General features: G+C 41.5%; 1 pseudogene; it reads left to right on the top strand.

The window, feature by feature from the left end:
* LOC127684747 (ATP synthase subunit O, mitochondrial-like) overlaps nt 1–14,469 on the top strand; it is a 30,455-nt pseudogene extending 15,986 nt beyond the window's left edge.
* Nucleotides 14,470–24,302: the final 9,833 nt, after the last annotated feature.

Below are 24,302 nucleotides of genomic sequence, written 5' to 3'. Positions count from 1 at the left end.
ATAAGAGTCACCCCAAGATACTTTATACTGTTTGTGGTTATTGTGAAGGGTGTCATTCCCTAATTTCTTTCTCAGTCTGCTTACCCTTTGAGTTTATAAAAGCTACTGATTTGCTTGAGTTGATTTTATAGCCAGCCACTTTGCTGAAGTTGTTTATCAGCTATAGGAGTTCTCTACTAGAGGTTTTTTGGGTCACTTAAGTATACTATCATATCATCTGCAAATAGTGATAGTTTGACTTCTTCCTTTCTAATTTGTATCCCTTTGACCTCCTTATGTTGTCTAATTGCTCTAGCTAGGATTTCAAGAACTATATTGAAAAGATATGGAGAGAGGGGGCAGCCTTGCCTAGTCCCTGATTTTAGTGGGATTGCTTCAAGTTTCTCTCCATTTAGTTTGATGTTGGCTACCGGTTTGCTGTATATTGCTTTTACTATGTTGAGATATGGGCCTTGAATTCCTGTTCTTTTCAAGACTTTTAGCATGAAAGGATGCTGAATTTGTCAAATGCCTTTTCAGCATCTAATGAAATGATCATGTGGTTTTTTTTCTTTGAGTTTGTTTATATAGTGGATTGCATTGATGGATTTCCTTATATTGAACCATCCCTGCATCCCTGAGATGAAGCCTACTTGATCCTGGTGGATGATCATTTTGATGTGTTCTTAGATTCGGTAGGCAAGAATTTTATTGAGTATTTTTGCATTGATATTTATAAGGGAAATTGGTCTGAAATTCTCTTTCTTAGTTGGGTCTTTGTGTGGTTTTGGTATCAGAGTAATAGTGGCTTTGTATAAGGAGTTGGGTAGTATTCCTTCTGTTTCTCTTTGGTGGAATAGTTTGAAGAGTATTGATGTTAAGTCTTCTTTGAAGGTCTGATAGAATTCTGCACTGAAACCATCTGGTCCTGTGCTTTTTTTGGTCTATGACCCTTTCTATTTCTTTAGGGGTTATGGGTCTGTTTAGATGATCTATTTGATCCTGGTTTAATTTTGGTATTTGGTATCTAAGAAATTGTCCATTTCTTCCAGATTCTCCAGTTGTGTTGAGTACAGGCTTTTGTAGTAGGATCTGATGAGTTTTTGAATTTCCTCAGTTTCTGTTGTAATATTTCCCTTTTCATTTCTAAGTTTGCTAATTTAGATACTTTCTCTGTGTCCTTTGGTTAGTCTGGCTAAGGGTTTATCTATCTTGTTGATTTTTTTCAAAGAACTAGCTCCTGGTTTTGTTGATTCTTTGTATGGTTATCTTGGTTTCTGCTTGACTTATTTCAGCTCTGAGTTTGATGATTTCCTGTCTTCTCCTCCTCCTGGGTGAATTAGCTTCTTTTTGTTCCAGGGCTTTCAGTTGTTCCGTTAATATTCTAGTGTATGCTCTCTCGAATTTCTTTTTGGAGGCACTCAAAGCTATGAATTTTCCTCTTAGCACTTCTTTCATTGTGTCCCATAGATTTGTATATGTTGTACCTTCAATTTTGTTAAATTCTAAAATATCTTTGATTTCTTTCTGTATTTCTTCCTTTACCAAGGTATCTTGAGTAGAGTATTGTTCAGCCTCCATATATATGCGGGCTTTCTGTTGTTTTTAATTGTTATTAAATACCGCTTTTACTCCATAGTGATCTGATAGGAGGCATGGGATTATTTCAATCTTCTTATATTTGTTGAGGTGTGTCTTGTGACCAACTATATGATCTATTTTGGAGAAGGTACCTTGAGGTGCTGAGAAAAAGGTATATTCTTTTGATTTGGGATGAAAAGTTCTATATATATCTGTTAAATCCAATTGGTCCAAAGCTTCAATTAGTTTCACTGTCTCCCTGTTTAGTTTTTGTTTTCCTGATCGGTCCATTTATGAGAGTGGAGTGTTGAAGTCACCCACAATTATTGTGTTAGGTGCAATGTGTGCTTTGAGCTTTAGTAAAGTTCCTTTTATGAATGAGGGTGCCCTTGCATTTGGAGCATGGATGTTCAGGATTGAGAGTTCTTCTTGTTGGATTTTTCCTTTAACCAGCAAAAAGTGACCTTCCATGTCTCTTTTGATGACATTAGGTTGAAAGTCAATTTTATCTGATATTAGAATGGCAACTCCGGCTTGTTTCCTGAGACCATTTGCTTGTAGAATTGTCTTCCAGCCTTTTACTCTAAGGTAGTTTTTGTCTTTGACACTGAGGTGTGTTTCCTGTATGCAGCAAAATGTAGGCTCCTGTTTACATAACCAGTCTGTTAGTCTATGTCTTTTTATTGGGGAATGGAGTCCATTGATGTTAAGAGATATTAAGGAGTAGTGGTTATTCCTTCCCATCATTTTTGATGTTAATCTTATACTTGTGTGGTTATCTTCTTTTGGATTTGATGAAAGAAGCTTAATATTCTGCTTTTTCCAGGGTATAGTTTCCCTCGTTGTAATGGTGTTTTCCCCCTATTTTCCTTTGTAGGGCTGGGTTTGTGGAAAAATATTGTGTAAATTTGGTTTTGTCATGGAATATCTTTGTTTCTCCATCTATAGTGATTGAGAGTTTCGCTGGGTATAGTAGTCTTGGCTGGCATTTGTGTTCTCTTAGAGTCTGCATGAGCTCCGCCCAGGATCTTCTAGCTTTCATGGTCTCTGGTGAGAAGTCTGGTGTAATTCTGATAGGTCTTCCTTTATATGTTACTTGCCCTTTTTCTCTTACTGCCCTAAGTATTCTCTCTTTGTTTAGTACATTTGGGTTTTGATTATTATGTGACGGGAGGTAGTTCTCTTCTGGTCCAGTCTGTTTGGAGTTCTGTAGGCTTTTTGTATATTCATGGGCATATCTCTCTTTAGGTTAGGGAAGTTTTCTTCCATAATTTTGTTGAGGATATTTGATGGCCCTTTAAGTTGTAAATCTTTACTCTCATCATGCCTATAATCCTCAGATTTGGCTTTCTCATTGTGTCCTGGATTTCCTGGATGTTTTGGTTTACAAGCTTTTTGCATTTTGCATTTTCTTTGAATGTTGAGTCCATGGTTTCTATGGTATCTTCGGCATCTGAGATTCTTTCTTCTATCTCTTGTATTCTGTTGTTGATATTTGCATCTATGGTCCCTGATTTCTTCTCAAGGTTTTCTATCTCCAAAGTTGTCTCCTTTTGTGCTTTCTTAGTTGTTTCTACTTCTGTTTTCAGATCTTGGAAGTTTTTGCTCAGTTTGGACATTTGCTTGTTTGTGTTTTCCTCTAATTCTTTGAGAGATTTTTGTGTTTCCTCTTTCATGACTTCTGCCTGTTGATCAAAGTTCTGTATTTTTTTAAGTGATTTTTGCATTTCCTCCTTATTGGCTACAAACTTCTGATCCATATTGTCCTGAATTTCTTTAAGTGATTTTTGTGTTTCCCTTGTAAGGGCTTCTAGCTTTTGATCATTTTTCTCCTGAATTTCTTTAAGAGATTTATTTATGTCCTTCATGTGTTCCTCTACCAGCATCCTTACCAGTGCTTTTAAGTCCAACTCTTATTTTTCTGGTGTGTTGGGGTATCCAGGACTTGCTATTGTTGGAGAATTGGGTTCAGATGCTGCCATAATGCCTTGGTTTCTGTTAGTAATGATCCTATGCTTGCCTTTAGCCATCTAGTTCTCACTGGTGTTAGATGGTCTTATTGTCACTGTCTGGTGCCACAACCTATTGTGGACCTTTAGGGCTATTTCCACGACACTGGATGACTGGGTTTCCTCTGGCACAGATTACTGATATGCTGCCTTCCTCTTTTGTGCCTTTGGAGCCCTGCTCAGTCTTGCCTCAAGAAATGTTATACTTGGGTTGTCAAGATGAACCAGGTGTTCTCAGACTGCTCTGTTATGGAGCAAAGATGGTGAGTGGCGGGTCCACTCCCTCTGTTGATTCTCACGTAGGATACATGCTCCAGGACAGACCAGCTTGCAGATAAACCGCCTATGTTCTCAGATCCTGAGCACAGGCAGACCCCTGGAGATTTGGACCCCCAGAGATCTTAGGCTCAGGATAATACAGTACCTAGTGATGTTTTTCTGCCCTGGCAGTCCACAAAGATGGCTATGGGAGTTGCTCCCTCTGCTGTTCTCAAAGGATACAGGCTCCATGACCTACAAGCTGGGAGATGAACCACCTGTGTGCTCAGGTCCTGGGCACAGGCAGGCCTCTGGCAGTTTGCACCCCCAGAGATCTAAAGCTCGGGGTGATACAGTACCTAGTGACGCTCTTTTGCTCTGGCAGGCAGCAAATATGGCTGCAGGGATTCTCTCCTTCTGCTGATCTCCAGGCAGTACACAGGCCCCACGCCAGGCGGACTGGCAGACAAACTGCCTATGTGCTCTGATCTTGGGTGCAGGCAGACCCCTGGTGATTTGCACCCCCAGAGATCTAAAGCTTGGGGTGATACAGTACCTAGTAAAGCTCTTCTGCCCAGGCCAGCAGCGAATATGGCTGTGGAGATTCTCTCCCTTTGCTGGTCTCCAGGCAGGACACAGGTCCCACTCCTGGAGGTCTGGCAGATGAAGTGCCTATGTGCTTAGTTCCTGAGTGCAGGCAGACCCCTGGCAGTTTGCACCCCCAGAGATCTAAAGCTTGGGGTGATACAGTACCTAGTAAAGCTCTTCTGACCAGGCCGGCAGCGAATATGGCTGCAGGGATTCTCTCCCTTTGCTGGTCTCCAGGCAGGACACAGGCCCCACTCCTGGAGGTCTGGCAGATGAACGGCCTATGTGCTTAGTTCCTGAGTGCAGGCAGACCCCTGGCAGTTTGCACCCCCAGAGATTAAAGCTCGGGATGATACAGTACCTAGTGAAGCTCTTCTGCCCTGGCCGGCAGCGAATATGGCCCGAGTACAGGTTTTAAAGTATGTCCTTAGGATTCTCTGGATTTCCTTGGTGCTGTTGTTATATCCCCCATTTCATTTCAAATTTTGTCAATTTGGATATTCTCTCCTTACCCTTTTTTTGTATAAGGGTTTGCACTTTTTGTGTAATTTGTATAAGTGTTTGCAAATCTTATTGATTTTCTCAAAGAACCACCTCTTTGTCTCATTGATTCTCTGGACTGTTCTCTTTGTTATGATTTTATTGATTTCAGCCCTGAGTTTGAATTATTTCTTCTAGTCTACTTCTTTTTAGTGTGATTTCTTCTTTTTGTTCTAGAGCTTTTAGCTGTGCTGTTGTTAATATGAGATCTCTCCATTGTGTGTGTGTGTGTGTGTATGTGTGTGTGTAGATACTTAGTGCTGTGTGCTTTCCTCTTAGAGCTGCCTTCATTGTGTCCCCATAGGTTTGAATAGGTTGTGTTTTTACTTTTGTCCATTTCTAGAAAGTCTTTAATATTTTTCTTAATTTCTGGCTTGACCTAGTTTTTGTTTAATAGCAAGTTGTTCAGTTCCTATGAGTTTGTAAGCTTTCTGTTTTTTCTGTTGATGATAAAATCCAGCTTGAATCCATGATGATCAGAAAGGATGCAGGGTGTTATTTCAATTTCCTTCTCTCTGTTGAGACTTGCTTTGTGTCTGAGTATATGGTCAATTTTGGTGAGATAAACATGAGGTGCTAAGAAGGTGTATTCTTTTGTTTTAGTATTAAATCATCTGTAAATATGTTAGGTCCTTATAATGTCCGTTAGTTCCAGCAGTTCTGTGTAGTTTTTGTATGGATGACCTGTATGTTGGTCAGAAGTCTCCCAATGTCAGAGCGTAATGGTCAATATGTGATTTAGCTAAAGTAGAGTGTCTTTTTACAATTGGATGTCCTTTTGTTTAGGGTATAGATGTTAAAAATTGCAATTCCCTTTTGGTAGCTTATTTTTTCTTTGATGAATATATAGTGTCATTCTTTATCTCTTTTTATTGTTTTTTTTTTGAAGTATATTTTGACATAGATTAAAATGCTTGTACCAGCTTGCTTCTTAGGTCTATCTGCCTGGAATTTCTTTTTCCAACCCTTTACTTGAAGTGATATCTATCCTTGATGTTAAGATGTCTTTCTTGGATGTATCAGAAGAATGGATCTGATTTTTTTTTATCCATTCTGTTAGTTTATGCCTTTTTACTAAGGAATTGTGACCTTTGAGATTGAGAGATATTAATGATTATTGATAAATGTTATTTTGCTGTTGTTATTATTGTTGTTGTTGTTATTGTTGGCTGTGGTGGTGGTGGTGGTAATGGTGTGTGTGTTTCCCTTATTTTGACTTTGCTTGTATGGGATTATTTATCTCCATGTTTATTCTCCATGTTTTTCTCTTAGCTGTAATTAATTTCTTTAGAGTTTTCCTTCTAGCATCTTCTTTAGGGCTGGATTTGTGGACAGATATTGCTTAAGTTTGGTTTTATCATGGAATGTCTTATTTTCTCCATCCATGATTGAACAGTTTGCTGAGTATAGTTGTCTGAGATGGCATCTGTGGTCTCTTGGAGTCTGTACTGAAAAGTCCTATGTATTTCTAACAGGTCTGTCTTTAAATGTTACCTAGTCCCTTTCTCTTGCTGTCTTTGAATATTTTCTTTGTTATGTACATTAACTGTTTTGGTTATTATGTATCAAGCGGACTTTCTTTTCTCACCCAATCTATTTGGTGATCTGTATACTTCTTTTACTTTGCATGGCATCTCATTCTTTAGCTTAGGGAACTTTTCTTCTTTGACTTTGTTGAACATCTTTTCTGTGCCTTTTATCAGGCATTGTTCCCCTTTATCTATTCCTATTATTCTTACATTTGGTCTTTCCATAGAGTCCCAGATTTCCTAGATTTTTTTGTGCTACAAGTTTTTCAGGTTCAGCATTTTCTTTGATATATCCATTTCTTCTATCATGTCTTCAGTGCCTGATATTCTCTCTTCCATCTCTTGTATTCTGTTGGTGAAGTTGCCTCTTGGAGGTCCTGTTCGAGTTCCTACAATTTTTTCAGTTTTAGAATTCCAACAGTTTGGGTTTTATTTATTGAAATCATTCCCACTTCAGATCCTGAATGGTTTTATTCATTTCTTTCCACTGTTTGTTTTTTCCTGGATTTCTTTAGGGTATTTATTAAGTTTTTCTGTGAGGATCTCTATCATCTTCATAAGGCTGTTTTAAGGACTTTTTTATGTTTGAGCTATGTTAGAATACTCAGTGCCTGCTGTGGTGAGGTTGCTGGACTTTAATAGAGACATAGTGTCCTGTTTATTATTGATAGCATTTCATGTTTTTAATCTGGTGTTTAGGCATCTGGGATTGGTAATATAATTTTAGGTTCTGATATCTGGTATTGTGTTTGTTTTGTTTAGGAGGAGCCTAGGGTATTAGACTTGGACGAATGGTGGTGAAGTTCTATAGATAGCCTACTTGCCTTTTTGGTCAGAGTGGCCTGTGGATCTCCAGGGCGTTCTTGCTGGAGTTGGGGCTAGGACAGGGCTAGTTACTGCTGGAGTTGGGGCTAGGACAAAGCTAGGCATAGATGGAAAGTGGTTTGGAGAGGAAGATCTGTGTGACCTACCGCCAAGGAGTGTGGGAAAAGGGTAGAGAGGCTGCGGCAGGTGTTCTGATGCACAAGTTGGGGATTGGATTTGGAGGAGACAGAAGTCAAGATCAACAGTTAGCCTCCCTGCTTCCCTGGCCAGAGTGGCCTGTGTGTTTGCAGGGAGTGCCTACTGGAGGTGGGGATTGGGATAAGGCACAGAGTGTAAGGAGGGAGGCTAAGAGAAAGATCCGCATACTTTACTGGAGGTAACTAGAGTCGGGGAGGGAGGCCTCAGCAGCTGATCTGCCACAGGGCCAGGGATGAGACTTGGGGGTTGGTTTGGAATAACTGAGGGAGAAGAGGAGTATCTGGGGTTAGCCTTCCTGTTTCCCTGGCCAGGGTAGCCTATGGGTTCTCAGAAGTGTAAAGACCATTTTTATCTTTGGAAGAATATCTTGTGTTCTAAGATGCAAGTCAATAAATGTGGCTTCCTATATTGGAATAAGATATCCACTGAGATAAGAAAATGTCTCTCCTAATAATCATGAACCTGCTTTGTAGCTGTTTCCTTTTGCTTTTAAAGGTAGCACATACAGTGATGGGTTCATGGTGGCATTTTAATACATATACATTATTTTCATATGTATGTATTTCATACATACTTTGCTGTCTGTGGCCTGGGTGGGTTGCCTCACTCACCTAGCTTGTATGTCCTACCTCCTGGGGTTGAGTTGTAGTTCTCGAATATGTTGGAGATGTGGAAGGTGGCCACACCACACATCACAGAGAGCTGGACAGCCAGGAAACTTGTCTTTGTACTTTCAGGACCTTCTAATTAAAGTAATAATCACCCAGCTAGGAAGATGCAGAAATAGTATCAAATAAGCCACCAGAGCATTAGAGTATCTGGTTTCCATAGTGACAATGAGCAGCTAGGTAGCTATGAAGACTGATGCTTTGGCTGACTTCAGGTTCATGGTTATCACCCTCTATTATTCTTAGTTGATTATCTTCTCCTGGCTAGGTGACTGAGGTAGGGCTGACTTTTCCATGGACTTCCTGGGATGAACCTTCTAGCGTACATATGTGTGTTTGGGGAGCATGTGCTTTAGGATACAGGGCCACTGGCATGTGTTGGGAAGCTCAACTCAGCTCAAGTTTTCATGGTGAGTGCTTGATCCCAGACCCCTGACCTGACGTGTGCTTGTTGTTAACATGTGGACATCCCCTCTCACTAGCCTCCCAGGGCTCTCTCACTCTCGGCTGTGGTAGAGCAAACTCAGGCTGCCTGTCCTGTAGGTGTTTCTTGATCTTAGTCCCTGAAACTAGCCAGGTTTACATAATAGGTTCTGAATCAAGAATGCACCTGTTCTTTGAAGTTACATGTTCTCTGAAGGAGCCATGCATTGACAGAATATTCAGCATTCCCAGGAAAGGAATCGCTCACTACCTTGTGTGTGAAGGTGGGCTGATGTGGACTGTGGTTAGGACTCCCAGTCTCTTTCCTCCATGGCTGCTTGGCCTATCTTTTGGAGCTGTCTCCAGTTTTCGCTTCTCTTATGGGGGGGAGGGGAGCAGTGTGGCTGGCCACTTTTCTGTTGATTACTCATCTTTTCTCTCCTCACTTGTCAGTTAGTTGTTTTACCATGAACTTTGAGGAATTCTGACACTTGTTTCATTCTCTTTTTAGAATAAAGTCTTACTCTTGTTTTATCCTAATTTTTCTACTTTACTGATTTGCACAAAAGTTATTTCTAATTACCTGTCTCTTTATTTTTTTAAAAGAATTATGCAAATGAGGTATGTTTTTACAAAGTTATCACAAAAGGGTACACAGACTCTCACACACATGCAACACACTATAAAAGTACTCAAGTACTGATTGGTTTAAAACTTTTCACCAAAGTTCACTTGAATTTTCGGTTTGCATTTTCTGAGGTAGCAACAATGCATTCAGATTCAGTGTTTTGACCCTACCGTTTCTTTAGGAAGTGATCTCTAGCCACTAAGATGGAGGCAAGAAACTGGGGTGACACTGAGGCACACAGAGCACCCAACACGCCAGAACTAACCTCAGGTCTCATTCCTCTTCAGAACAGTTACACTACGCTTCTCCACCTTGTTCTTATCACAGTCTCTCACTGCCTGTTGGGTTCCTGCAATGCTAGGCAAAGGCAGTGTGGTGCAGAAGAGCCTGGGCTTTGGAACGGGAAAGGGTGGAGTGTTTCCTTGTTATCTGTTTCAGTTTCTTCAGTGTCTGGAATGTGCTTTGAGTCATGGCATCTATACTGTTTACTATGTATTTCTCATTCTGAGCAGTAAAACTCCTCTAGAAATTACTTATACTTAATATCACCCTATGTCTGCATAGGAAACTTTTAAAAAGAAGAGAAAGGAAAAAGTCAAACAAATATCTTGTTATTTCTAGTTACTTTTATAACACACACTATGTAAATACTATGTGTGTGCATGTGTGTGTGTGTGTATGTGTGTGTTTCTTGCTTTAGCAAATGTAAGCATCTCCATATTACTAACTATAGTTTTGTGTGTCATGCCAACACACAATTGCCGGACTACTATTGTCAATACTCTCCCCTGGAAGACTATATCCAGGTCTCTCTTAGCTTCCACTGTGTAGTAGATCTTCCTGGGTTCATTTGTGGATTCTGATGAGAATAATCTAGTGACAAGTACACTGCTTTACAATTTATTTTTACATAGCGAGGCTCTTTAAGAAGTTTATAGTAAATCAACTTGTTTTTTGAATTTTTCCACTTATGCTTATTTTGTATTTCCTTTCCTTTGCTTTCCTCTCCCCTTTCCCCCCTTTCCCTCCTTTCCTTTTCTCTCCTCCCCACCCTCTTCTCCCACTTCTCCCTTTCTTTTCTTTTTAATTACCTACTTTTTTTTCAACTTCTGGAGATTACAATATTATTATATCATTTCCCTTTCCTTTTCCTCTTTCCAAATGCTTCCATTTATAACTTGCACTTTTCCAAATATATTAATTTATTTCAAAGTTATAAATTTATTCCTAAATATAACAGCTCCTGTATAATGTTAACTGTATGTACATTTTCAGAGTTGACCATTTCCTGGAGAAGACGATTTCTCCTGTTCTCAGTCCTTAGATGTACATGTACTTTATCATGTCTACAGTTGCTGTCCTTGTTCAGCTAATGTTCAGGCAGTCATTTTGCTGAGACATTATGGGAACAATTTCCGACATCACTGGCAGACACAATACAGCCCCCTTTCCTTCAGTTTTCCCTGGGCCATAGGTGTGGGGGCTGTTTTATAGATGTCTCCACTGGGATTAGACTCCATAATCGTGTTTTCTGATTGGTTTTGTTTTCTGTAATGATCTCTGTCGCAAAAAGTAGTTTCCTTCTTGAGGAGGAATGAGGACTGAATTTTAAGTGAGCAACAGGACAAAGACTTAGAAAGTAGTTAGGGATTATCCTGGTTTAGTAAAGCAGTGCTTGTGGATTCTACTCTCAGATCCATGACTTCTCTATCTCTAGGTAGTTCACTAGGTTTCCAGTACCTAGCATGGGTTCCTTCCTGTTGAGTGGGTCTTAAGTCCAATTGGAGAGTGTTTGCTTACCATCTATGTATATGTGCACCAGTGCACCCCTGAAGTCACAGTGCCATGCTGATCCTTGATGTGGTTCACAGGTATCTTAATTGGGTAGTTCTCTTGATTGTTTCCCTCCTTTGAAAGCTTGCAGTAGTGCCCTCTGGTACCATCTACAACAGTCTTTAAGAAAGGGGCATTTAGGTTCATTCCAACTCCATGGGACTTTTGGCTTTTATCTGAAGTACATGGTATCTTCAGCAATAGAGATTTATCTTCTTCCTCTGGTGTATGACCAAGGACAATATCAATAGCCTGCAGTGTTTTGAGGGGCCCCTTGGACAACCCTGATTTGGTGGTTTTAATATGCTTGAGGTATGGAAGAGGTGTAGCCTTGTGAGAAGAGGTGTAGCCTTGTGGGAGGAAATATGTTGCTCCCTAGGCAGGCTTTGAGGTGTCCTAGTGACCAAGTTCTGACCAGTGTAGAAGAGAGCCTCCTCATGGCTGCCAGCAGAAGACAGTCTCCTCCTGGTTACCTCCAAATCAAGATTTAGAACTCTTGGTTTCTCCAGCACCATGTCCACTTCAGTACTATCATGCTTCCTACCAGGATCATAATGGACTGAACCTCTGAAACTCTAAGCCAGCCCTAATGAAAAGTTTTCTTTTATAAGTGTTGCTTTGGTCATGGTGTCTCTTCACAGCAATGAAACCCTCACTAAGACACCTAACCAAAAGCTCAAAAGAGGGCTTCTCATGCCTGGTGTTGGGTTTTTATTAGATGGTCTTTGGCTCTTGGAGGAATCATTGTCAGCCCAGATGAGAAATTTTCATTCATTTCGTATATATATACTTAGATTTACATGTTTCATAGGATTTTTAAACAGATAATAAATTGTGTGAATCTTTGTGACATTTCTGACATTTTTACTATTGTATTTATTCTCCTTCCTCCTCCCTAATTAAAGTCTTTTGTGTTTTCATTTTTCCAAGTCAGATCATAGCCTTGCTATTTCCCTCATTATTCCTCCCCCATGACCCCACCCCAGCATGGCCTATTTTTTTACTTTCTTGATCTCTTTAGTTACTCCAGGATTTGTTCTCGCATCTGAAGATTTGGAGCTAGGAGCTGACAATGAGAAAGAACACCTGATGTTTGCCCTTTTGGCTCTGGGTTACCACACTCAATATGATTTTATTTCCCAGTTCATTTTACTTTTTCTGAGAACTTCATGATTTTATTTTTCTTTACAGCTGAAGATTATCTTATAGTGTCATAAGTGTCTGGCTTTCATTATCTATTTGTTGGTTGAAGAACATTTAAGTTGTTTCTATTTCTTAGCTGTTGTAAATCGCAAAGTAATGAACATGACTGAACAAGTTTTTGTAGAGTATTGAGTCCTTGAGGCATGTGTCAAGGAGTGATATATAACTGGCTCATACTATATACATATACATACATACATATACATATATATATATATATATGCAGAGAATTGTAATATATTAGAATTCTATGCACTGATTTACAGAATGACTGGACCAATTTACAGTCCCACCAATGGTGAATGAAGATTTCCCTTTCTCCATACCTCTCCAGAACTTGCTGTCAGCTACTCTATTGATCTTTACCATTTTCTCTGGGATAAGATGAAATCTTAGCCAGATGAATTCAGGGAAGGTCCCAAAAGTTTGTATAGTCTCTATTCAGCTTGCTGGCTCTGGAGTGGCCTGGACAGGTTAACTGTCTTGGATTACAGGAAGCTGACAGAAAGAGAGAGTTAGAGTGTGGGATTGAGACTGACTGATTTGTTTTCCAAAGACATGCTTACAGGAGTTCATTATCACTAAGAATTTGGTACCTTGAGGAGGACAGCTTCTTCCTGTTCAGCAGAGTATGGTGACATATGCTGGTTATCTCACCTACTCAGAAGGCTGTGGTTAGACAGTTATAAGTTTGAGGACTACAAGAGGTAAACTCATCTACATCACAATTGTATCAGGACAAGGTCTATGGTTTCTCTTTAATGGCCCTAATCACTAACAATTACAGATATGTGTTTTGCACTTATCCTGTCTTAGCGTTTTAATGTACACATTTTCTTGACATTTCTTCAATAACCTGGACCCTCACATTTGAATTCAACCTCACTCTAGTTATCAGACATGTGAAGAATGCAGTCAGATCCTTAGCCAGAGCTTATTATTAATGCTTTTCAACTCGGTTTCCAACAGAACCCTTGTTCCACTTTGAAGTCTCATGATTTCTTATTGCTTTACTACTGGCCTTTCTCTTAGCCCTATAACTTAGCAGAAGCCCCGAAATTCTGCCTGTAGCACACTAAGACTTCTTTAGCTCACCGTTCCAAACCCTTGCAGATTCTTCTCAAAAACCAGTTTCAAAAGCATCTGAATTACAAAGTGGGGCTCATCAATACTGGCTCCATCCTGGCAGTATTCACATCTATGTGTTCGTTTGTTTCTTCACTGGAGTTATAAACAGATGACAAGAAATGTAAGTTTTCCTTGGTGTGTGGTTTGTGACAACAGTGTCGTTCACAGCAGAAAAGGCCTAGTTGAAGATGGCCCTGTGGCATCAGGAGTGTGGCAGCTGTTTGATTATATCTAGAAGGAATAGCAAGCAGTGTAGATGTAACAGGTGGTAACATGTACACCAGCGACTTATCCCCATGGTTTCCTTTCTAATGTCAGCCCTTCCTCTGAAAGATTCCACAGACAGGGGCTGGGGAGATTGGTCAGTGGTTAAGAGTACTTGTTGTGACAGCCACTCCGGAAAAGATGGCCATCCCCCAGCAGCATCTGGACTGTTCAACAGGTTCGGAGCTTCAGTATGTCTTTGGTCAGGCCCTTTGGCAAGCTTGTAAGGCCTACTGTTCAGGTAAGTCTATGGCATCGAGGGCCTCTATGCAACCACCCTGTCCTCTGCTGTGTCTAAAGAGAATAAGCTAGACCAGGTGGAGAAGGAGTTTCTGGGAGCGGGGAAACTCCCGAAGGGCCCCAAGGTGTCTCTGGCTGTTCTGAATTCCCTACGTCAAGTGGTCTATCAAAGTGAAAAGCCTGAGTGACATCACCACAAAGGAAAATTCCTCTCTGCTGATGGCCAACCTCATGAATTTACTTGCTGAAAATGGTCACCTAGGCAACACCCAGGGCGTCATCTCTGCCTTTTCCACCATCATGAGTGTCTACCGTGGGGAAGCACAGTGCACAGTGACCACAGCATTTCTTCTAGATGAAGCTGTTCTCTCTGAGTTAAAGACAGTCTGAAGAGCTTCCGGAGTCAAGGCCAAATACTGAAACTGGAGGTCAAGACTGACCCATCAATCATGGGTGGAATGATTGTCCAAATTGGGGAGCAATACGTTGATATGTCTACAAAGACATATGTCCACGCAGGAGCCGCTCTGAGGGGCTGCCGCTTGTGTGAGCTCTTGTCCTTGGAGCAACAATAAAATGCTTCCTGAACACACACACACACACACACACACACACACACAGAGAGAGAGAGAGAGAGAGAGAGAGAGAGAGAGAGAGAGAGAGAGAGAGAGAGAGAGACTTGTTCTTCCAGTGGACCTGGGCTCAAGTTCCAAAATCAACATGGAGACTCATAACCATAACACACATTCTGATACACATACAGACATGCAGGCAAAACACTCACATATAGATAAAAATAAAAATCTAAATTTTTTTTTCTAAAAATCGATTCAACAGTCATGTAAGAGAATGCCACCAACCAATTGGGACCAAGATGCAAACATGGAAGGAAGCCAGTAGTGGACATTTCACATTTAAGCCATGACAGAATTCAGTACGAGTAACCTACGCAATCTGTCAGGGTAGTGTTTCCATAACTAGAAGGTTTAAAGAAAAGTTTGGATTCTAAAATAGATTTTGAAGAAATTTAGGAGGCTGGAAGGTGTTTGCATGCTTGAAACTCCAGAATGCTTATGTCTGAAAGGTGGGGGCTGGAGATGATGGAGAAGACGGAGATAATGAGAATGGAGGGGGAAATAGGGTAAGAAATGACTCAGGTGAGGTTCTAATCTCAGAGGAGACAAGAACACACCTACACACACACACACACACACACACACACACACACACACAGAGAGAGAGAGAGAGAGCACTCTGGAGGGAGAGTAGAGAGTGAGGAGGGGGTTACCCCAGTGATTAACCCTCAGGGAAAAACCCAGGGCATGGGTGAGTAAGCAGCCAGTGAAGACTTCAGCTGTATACACTAACAGAAGTGTTGTCATGGAAACCAGGTGGCAGGAATTAAGATGTGTGCTATGGAGGCAGCAAAGCAGACCTCTGACTTTGAGAAACTTAATAAAGGAAGGAAGGAAAAGGATAGTATCCCCGATTACTGGGGATAATTACCGCACACTTTTAATGTCATTTTCCTAATGTCAGTTCTGTGATTTTTGTGTGTGTCGTAGAGCTCCAGTGAAGGGAATTGGATTCACATCTCTATGTAGTCATCGTGTGTCAGCTGTTAATCTCCTTCATGAAAGTGTAAGCATGAGAACAGGATTACCGCCTTCCTTGGCGCGACATGCTCCACAGTGAAAACTGGTCCTAGCACAAACTGTGCGGCACATATATGTGTTGAACAAAAGGATGAATGGATACATTTTGGGGAAGTAATTTCCTTACCCAGCTTCTCATAAATTACACATCTTCAACTCCGTCAGTCTGTATCCATTTTTCTTCTTTACTTCTGGTACTTCAAAAAATGTGATTGTCACATTTCCGTTAGAAACATTTTTCTAATTTTTTTTTAACATTTGTGCATGTGTGCGTTTGAGTGTATGTGGAATGTGACTGTGTGTACTTATGAGTGTGTGCACCCATGAACATCCTTGTGAAGATCAGGTGAGCTGGCTTTACCTTGTTCTATCTTAATCCTTTGAGGCATAGTCTCTCGATAAACCTGAAGCTCACTGGTTTTTGTTTTGTTTTGTTTTTTTAACCTCTTGGGCTGGCCAGCAAGTCCCAGTGGGATTCCAGGTGCATACAGCCACTCCTGGCTTTCATGTGGGTGCTGGGGATCTAGGCTCAGTACCTCATGTTTAGGTAGCATGGCACTCTTCCTCCACTTTGCCAAGACCCTAGCCCCATACTTTCTAGCCCCTACTGAATCTAATGTCAGCAAACCAGTTATTTAGCCATGAAGTTCGAGAAAGCAAAACATCCTTTCTACCAGCTTCCTTGGCCTCTTCAGAGCCTGGGAATTCCTGTCGGTTAAGAACCACCAATCTTAGGGAACCGAGATAGGCCACAAGGTACCAGGTGCCCTGATGTCTGTATAGGTCCACCATAATCTCTGTTTCCACTCTCAGGTTCACCAGTGGGAATGTGGGTCTGGAACTTCTTACATAAGCAATTAAGCCTTCGTGCAGCTCTGAGCCCAGGAGATGTACCTTTGTCTTTGGAACAAAAACAAGAATGAAGCTATGACCTCAGTCCTCTTCAACTTCTCCGGTAGGCCCACTTTCTGCACTGTGGAGTCCTCTCCAACTCTGCTCTTATAAACAGGAGAACACTTCCTGTATAAGCAACATGTCCCAAGGCCTGTGAGGACCCCTGGGTTCCTTGTCTTTAATACATGGTTTCAGGACTCCCCTAAGTTGATGTGAACAGGGTCAGTGTCTGACTTATAGGGGGAAAAAAGCCACAGAAATGAAGAGAGGAAAACAAAACCCAGCCAAATCTAAAGAGGGCTTTGCTGACATTCCTGAGAAAGCCATTGTTTGGAGGTTATTTGAAGAGGACACAGACTAACTAGACAGCATCCTCTCTGGCTTCTCAATAGATTTCTTTTAGGGAATTAGGTTCTGTTTTCCAGAGTTGGCTATTGAATTTATATGAGGTGGTCTCACCTCTCTTGCACGAGGAATGGCATTAGCAATAGATTCTGAGAAATAGAAACTGAGAAAATATCCATCAAACTGTGCATACTCTGGATCTCCCTAGCTGATTTAGAAAGTGTGAGTTTGCTGCTGTTTCAAGAGAGAAGACTCTTCACTGAAAAGATAGAATAGGAACCTGAGAAAAACTGCCTAAGACACCAACCCCAGCCCTGAAGGGCCGAGAAAAGCATTCTCAGGAATTAGTGTCAGACAAAGGCGAGAGAACTTGGGAGCTCTGGGGTCTCCGGACCACAAAAGGGCTGGTTCAAAGGAAAGCTCACCAGCACAGAGTGGCAGCCTTGAACAGAGGGAAAGACCTACGAATTCTTTCGGCATCTAGTTTGCCCACTTGATTGAGTTTTCCTGAAGACATGAAGACATCTTGAAATCACATTACAGCAACCTACTAAGCTGACCCTGCCATCCTGTACCCTGCTCACGGATACAGCCAGAGACGCCAAGTGCAGAAGGAATATAGACTTTGAAGAGAGACCGGCAGCCTAAAATCACTAACTCCTCCTCCTCCCTGACTCCAGATGCTCAGCTAGTTACTCGCTTTCTGTGATGGAGCAAGTATCTGAGGTGGTTGGGATCTAAGGAGCAAAGGTTCAAGTTGGGAGGGAGTTTCATGTCTCAGTTTACAGTTACTTGGTCCTGTTGCTTTGGGCCAACAGAGGCATAAGACATGGTAGACAAGGCCTGTTCATGTGAGTCAGCAGGAAGCCAAGAGGAGAGAGGTAGGGACTGGGGACTCACTATTCTTTCAAGTGCAATCCCCCCCCCATGTACTAATTCCACCCTCAAGGCTTTAACTCCTAATGGGCACAGTGCTTCCTTCCACAGACTGTCCTTAAAGCACGGGCCACTGGGCTCCTGTCAAGCCTGAGGGCCTGAGTTCATTCTCTGGAATCCCACCATACAGTAGAGGGAAAGAAAACAGAAAGCCCCTTTGACTTCTACACTTGTGCTGTGGCATACACTAGCCAGCATTAGCACACAGATAACTAAAATTAATAAGTGTACTTTTAAAAATATCTAAACCATAGTATTCAATTTGCTCATCCCTAAAAAGAAAGGCTCCCTTCTGCCTTTTATAGTTGTGGGGAGATTAGAGGAGAAATAGAGGCAGAGTCTAAGACAACATATAGAATGTAATGAAAAATAGCTGGGAATTTTTCTTCTCTTGGTTTCATTTCAATTGCTTCACATCAGACATAATTTTCCACTATCCCAGGAGACGATGATGATGATGATAGAAGAAGAAGGAGGAGGAGGAGGAGGAGGAAGAGGAGGAGGAGGAGGAGGAGGAGGAGGAGGAGGGGGAAGAAGAAAAAGAAGAAGAAGAAGAAGAAGAAGAAGAAGAAGAAGAAGAAGAAGAAGAAGAAGAAGAAGAAGAAGAAGAAGAAGAACAACAACAACAACAACAACAACAACAACAACAACAACAACAATTATGGGAGTGTTTCATCCTTTCTTCTTTTCTGGCATTCTGAGAGTTACTCAGATGATAGGAATTGGTTATTGAAGACAAAAGAGGAAAAGGATGTAGTTGGGTGAAGGATGCTTCCCCTGACCACACAAAACTCTATTTTGACACCTAGAACTATATGAACAATAATGAAAACGAGCAAACAGGAAAAGGGTGAGAGACTAAAGGTTGGTGCATTGATGACTATCCTGGGATCTGCGTAAAGCTTTTTTATGTCTCCTCCTCTCTATTTGTCAACAAACTGTTCTGTTTATATAAGTTGTTGTGAGAAACATCATAAGGAAATTATATATTTTATTGTGGCATAATTACTTCATTGTGAGGATGTTCCATGTGAGTATTCCTATTTTTATACACTGCTGATGCTGGTTGATTCAGAATATCTTCAATTTTAAGAGACTGTTTTCTTTTGGAATCCTTTACCATTCACAAAGGCACCGATAAAGAACAATTTAAGTAATGTACCTTGGTTAGAACATAACAGGTGACAAGATACACTGACTTTGAAATAAATACGTCTGGTATAAAGAATATATATTTACTAAATAGGCATGTCTTCTTTCCCAGAAGGTACAATTTTGAAGCTACATTCTGGTTTGAAAAATATTCACGCTTGAGAGGCTATTTTACAGGCATCCAAAGACTACAAAAGTGTCTACAATATAAATATTTTTTACTTTAGTACTAAGTTCTGGATATATTTGGCTTGCTATATTTATTTGTTTATTGGATTTTAGTTTTGATAATTTTTTTAATTGGTTCTTTTATTTATTTACATTTTAAATGCTATCCCCCTTCCCTGTTTCCTCTCTGCAAACCCCCTATGCTATTCCCCCTCCCCCCTGCTTCTGAGGGTGTTCCCTCACCCACCCACCCACTCCTGCCTCCCCGCCCTGGCATTCCCCTACACTGGGGCATCGAGCCTTCACAGGACCAAGAGCCTCTCCTCCCATTGATGCCTGACAAGGCCATCGTCTGCTACATATGCAGCTGTAGCCATGGGTCTCTCCATGTGCATTCTTTGGTTGGTGGTTTGTCCTTGGAGCTCTGGGGAGTGTGGGTGGTTGATACTGTTGCACAGGATTGCAAACCTCTTCAGTTCCTTCTGTCCTTCCCCTAACTCCTCCATTGGAGTCCCTGTGCTCAGTTTAATGGTTAGCTGCAAGCATCCACATCTGTATTGGTTAGACTCTAGCAGAGCCTCTCAGGAGACTGCTATATCAGGCTCCTGTCAGCAAGCACTTCTTGTCATCAGCAGTAGTGTCTGGGTTCGGTGTCTGCATATGGGATGGATCCCCAGGTGGGACAGTCTCTGGATGGACTTTCCTTTAGTCTCTGTTCCACTATTTGTCCCTGTATTTCCTTTAGACAGGAGCAATTCTGGATTAATATTTTTGAGATGGGTGGGTGGCCCATCCCTAAACTGGGGGCCGTTCCTAACCTCTGGATATGGTCTCTACAGGTTCTCTCTCCCCATTGTTGGGTATTTCAGCTAATCTCATCCCTGTTGGGTCCTGGGAGCTTCTTGCTTCCTGGCATCTTGGACTTTCTGGTGGATACCCCCAGTTCCCTATGCCCCACTGCTGCATGCCTCTGATCAATTTCCTAACCCTCTGCACTTCTTCCTGATCTCCTCCACCTCCAACTCTGCCCCCTCCTCTCTCCATCCCAGGTCCCCTCCCTTCCTGTACTTCCCATGATTATTTTGATCCCCCTTCTAGTAGGACTAAAGCATCCACACTTTGGTTTTCCTTGTCTTGAGCTTCATATGGTCTTAGGAGTTTTATTGTGGGTATTCCAAGCTTTTTGCCTAATATCCACTTATTATGGTATTAGTACATACCATGTGTGTTCTTTTGTGACTGAGATACCTCACTCAGAATATTTTCAAGTTCATTCATTTGCCTGTGAATTTCATGAAGTCATTGTTTTTAATAGCTTTTTACTACTCCATTGTGTAAATGCACCACACTTTCTGTATTCATTCCTCCATTGAGGGACATCTGGGTACTTTCCAGCTTCTGGCTATTATAAGCAAGGTTGCTATGAACATAGTGGAGCATGTGTCCTTGTTATATGTTGGAGCATTTTGGGGGTATATGCCCAGGAGTGTTATAGCTGGGTCCTCATCGATAATTCTTTTATTAATTTATTGTTTTATTTATTTATATCCATAATGTTGCCCCCTCCTGGTCCCCTCCTCACAGAGTTCTTTCCTCCACTCCCCCTCCCCTTCCCCTCTGAGAGAGTGTCCTCCCCCACCCCAGGTATCACCCCACCCTGGGGCAGTCTCTACAGAATTAGGTGCATCTCCCACTGAGGCCAGACAAGGCAGTCCTCCGCTACTTAGGTGCCAGTGGCTTTGGAGCAGCCCGTGTATTCTCCTTGGATAGTTGCTCAGTCTCTGGGAGCTCCCAGGGATCCAGGTTAGTTGATAGTGTTGGTCTTCCTATGGAGTTACCATCCCCTTCAGTTCCTTCAGTCATTCCCCTAACACTCCAGTAGGGGTCCCCAACCTCAGTCCAATGGTTAGGTGTGAGTATCTGCATTTGTCTCAGTCAGCTGCTGGCAGAGCCTCTCAGAGAACAGCCATGCTAGGCTCTTGTCTGCAAACACAACATAGCATCAGTAAGAGTGTCAGGGTTTGGTGCCCACCCATGGGATGGATCCCAAGTTGGACTGGTCACTGGCCAGCCATTCCTTCAGTCTTTGCTCCATTTTTGTCTCAACCTACCTACAAAACTTTCGATCCAAAACTCCTAATGTCTAAAAGAAATTCAGGGACTTGCTATGTTTAACTTATTGAACACTTATTGCTTATTTAAATAATCCAAATTAATACCCAAAGAGATTATCAAATGTATTTTCATTTTAACCCATTAAGTATCAAAGGGAGGAGAGGCCCCTGGTCCTGGAAAGGCTCAGTGCAGAAGTGTAGGGGAATACCAGGACAGGGAAGTAGAAGGGGATGGATTGGGGAATGGGTGAGGGGAGATGGCTTATGGGACTTTTGGGGGAGGGACAAGGAAAAGGGAAATCATTTGAAATGTAAATAAAGAATATATCTAATAAAAAAAGTTGAGTGGCCAGCATATTTTAAAATCTTTTTGTAAATATTAAGTAGTTTGCTGATGAACCAAAAAACGTTACTTAATTGCTTCCGTACTTACTCTGTTTTAGGTAGGGCTTAAGAGTCCCTACTGACAGAGAACTTGCTTTGTGGCTGTGGAAGACCTTGGCCCTCAACTCCAAAGTGCACAGAATGTATTACCACACCTAGTTTCAAAGAGTTTGAAGCACTGAAGTGTGTCCTTGTCTGCCTCTATGCTCTGGACTGGAGACTTATCTGCAGGCACTGAGAACAAAGAGGCTGCAGTGACTGGTGCTAAAGCAGAGCGTGTTTCTATGGTAAGAATCCAGGCCTACGTGCCTCAGCCACCACTACCTGCTTCCTCTTCCCCTTGAACTTGCTTTCTCTCTTGCTTTTCCTTTCTCTGTGTGGGCTCATTCCATCGTTGGCTTTTAGCCCTGGAACTGGCTATGAGGTAAGATTTCCCTCATTCATGGTATTAGTCACATCTTCTGCTTTCTCTAATAGCAAAGAGGAAGAATCATCAGCTTCCAAACTGTCCTTGTGCACACAAAGCTAGGGGAGAACAAGATAGCTCTCTCTGCTGTGCACACAAGGCTTGGAGAGCGAGACTGCCCTCCCTTCAGGAGCATACGCTAGAGACCTCTGAGTGCATCCAGGGAGAGAAGGGAATCTTGATGGTTTGGATTTGTCATTATTTTACTTAGGTGTCCAGCACAGTCTATCATAAAGCAATTTCTTCCTTTGATATAATTCTTTCTTTAAAAAATGAGTGGGTCTATGTCTGATGGTCTACTTGACATTTACACACAAAAGCTTAAATTATAATGACAATGTTCCCTTGTCTTTAACAAAGTCACCATTAATTAAGAACCCACAGGGTAAGTGGTAATGCTATTTCTCTCGTTTTCATTAGTGTTGACACAGTAATAAAATTTGTTGAAGACATTTATGAATCAATACTTTTCCATGTGCAAGTGCTCACGCATTGCAGAGGTTTTATTAAAACAGTTCCGTTCACAAGTGAGGTGAGATGAACTGTTTCTTGGTATCTATTTATATTTGATTGGGTATACAACACTGCATACCTTTGATATGGATGCATTGCGTGTATATCAAATCTATGTAAATAAAAACGTGCATAGATAGAGCTCTTTATAAAATGATAAAAACAATGGAGAGGCAGCTCAGACTTACATGGCTACACAAGTGAACCACCACTCAAAAACATGTACAAGGGTTGGAGAAGTGGCTCTGTCCGTACAGGTACTTTCTGCTAATCTTGCAGACCTGAGGTGGACTTCTGGAACTCATATGAAGGAAGGAGAGGGTGAATTCTTGCAAATCTTCCTGACTTTCACCCTTGCACTGCAGCACACGGGCATGCAAATAATGCAATTATAGAAAACTGTTTTAAATTCTAATATCCAGGCACTGTAAACGGCACCTTACTCTGTCCCTTGTAGGGGAAAAACATTTCCACCCCCCCCCCAACTCATTTGCCAGAAAAAGTAAGTGACTGGAACTTTTCATTAATTTTTGGATATTCTGAACAACCCTTGCAATCAGGGTGAGATTTCTTCAGAAAGTAGAGGCTGGGGTACAAGGGAAGAGATAGACTCCTCTGCTCCATGTGTCCATCCAGTTGCTTGACTGTAGATTCAGCTGTGTTTTTTGGCTTCAGAATTCCTCTTTGGGCAGATGTCTGATCCTCTCATGTATTAGTGTGTTTCTTATGTGGATGAGAAAGTTGGCTCTTTTCTTTAATTGTATGTGATCATTTTAGTAGAAGGCCTGATGCACTATCTTAATACATTTGAATTGGAAGCAACCTAAAAAGCTGTCCAAAGGTGAGAAACAGCATAAAAAGCCATTAGTTTATGAATTTCCCCCCCAAATTCCACAGCTGAATGCTTGCCAGGCAATCTGATGCTAAGTAAATCCCCTAGGAGCTCAGAGTTTTAGTGAGCACATGCCTAAGCCATTTGCATGCTTAGAGCAAATGCAGAGCACATGTTCTCAAACACGTTCATTTGAGAGCACCGTGGACTCCAGAGCCAAGAATCTGCACACTGGCCGGAAACAAGAGAGGGTGTAAAACGTCCCCAAACAGAAATGTAACACTTGTCTTTAACGTCTAAGCTCATCTCTTCCAGCAACGGGAAATTGGTTTAATGAATAAAGGGGGTGTGGCTTGCTGCAGGGCTTGGCTGTAGCAATTGGACTGCGTGCGACAGGTTTTGTAAAGCAGAAAATATTCTTGCACTTTCCACAGTACCTAAAGGCACAACGCAAGACTTCCGGTTTTGCTTAGGGTGTAACGATCAGATGCTGGAGCAAATGCTGAAAATAACCCCAAAGGCATAAAACAAAACAAAACAACAAAACACTATAGTTACATGACATTCCTATGCTAATTAAATAATTAATACTAAGATTCATTCAGAAGCATGTTGCTGATCTAATTCAAAGTTGGTAGAAGAGACAATGATATATTCATGGCAGACATGCCCTTTTGTTAGGATATTTGATTGGGAAGCATTATGATCAATAAAAATATTTTTGCTTACTTACTTACTTGCTTGCTTGCTTACATACGTACTTATTTAATTTGTGTGTCAGCAGGCCAGGGTACACATGAGGAGGTCAAGAACTACTTTCAGGAGTTGATGCTCTCCTTCCACCATAGGTCCCCAGCATTAAATTCAGGTCACCCAGCTCACACAGCTAAGGTGTTTATCTGCTGAGCCATCTCTCCAGCTCCACAATAAGATTTCTATTGCATATGGT

This window comes from Apodemus sylvaticus, chromosome 5 (genome assembly GCF_947179515.1).
Source record: "Apodemus sylvaticus chromosome 5, mApoSyl1.1, whole genome shotgun sequence".
NCBI lineage: Eukaryota > Metazoa > Chordata > Mammalia > Rodentia > Muridae > Apodemus > Apodemus sylvaticus.
The sequence above is the reverse complement of the archived record's forward strand: the minus strand, read 5'-3'. Positions and strand labels throughout refer to the sequence as shown.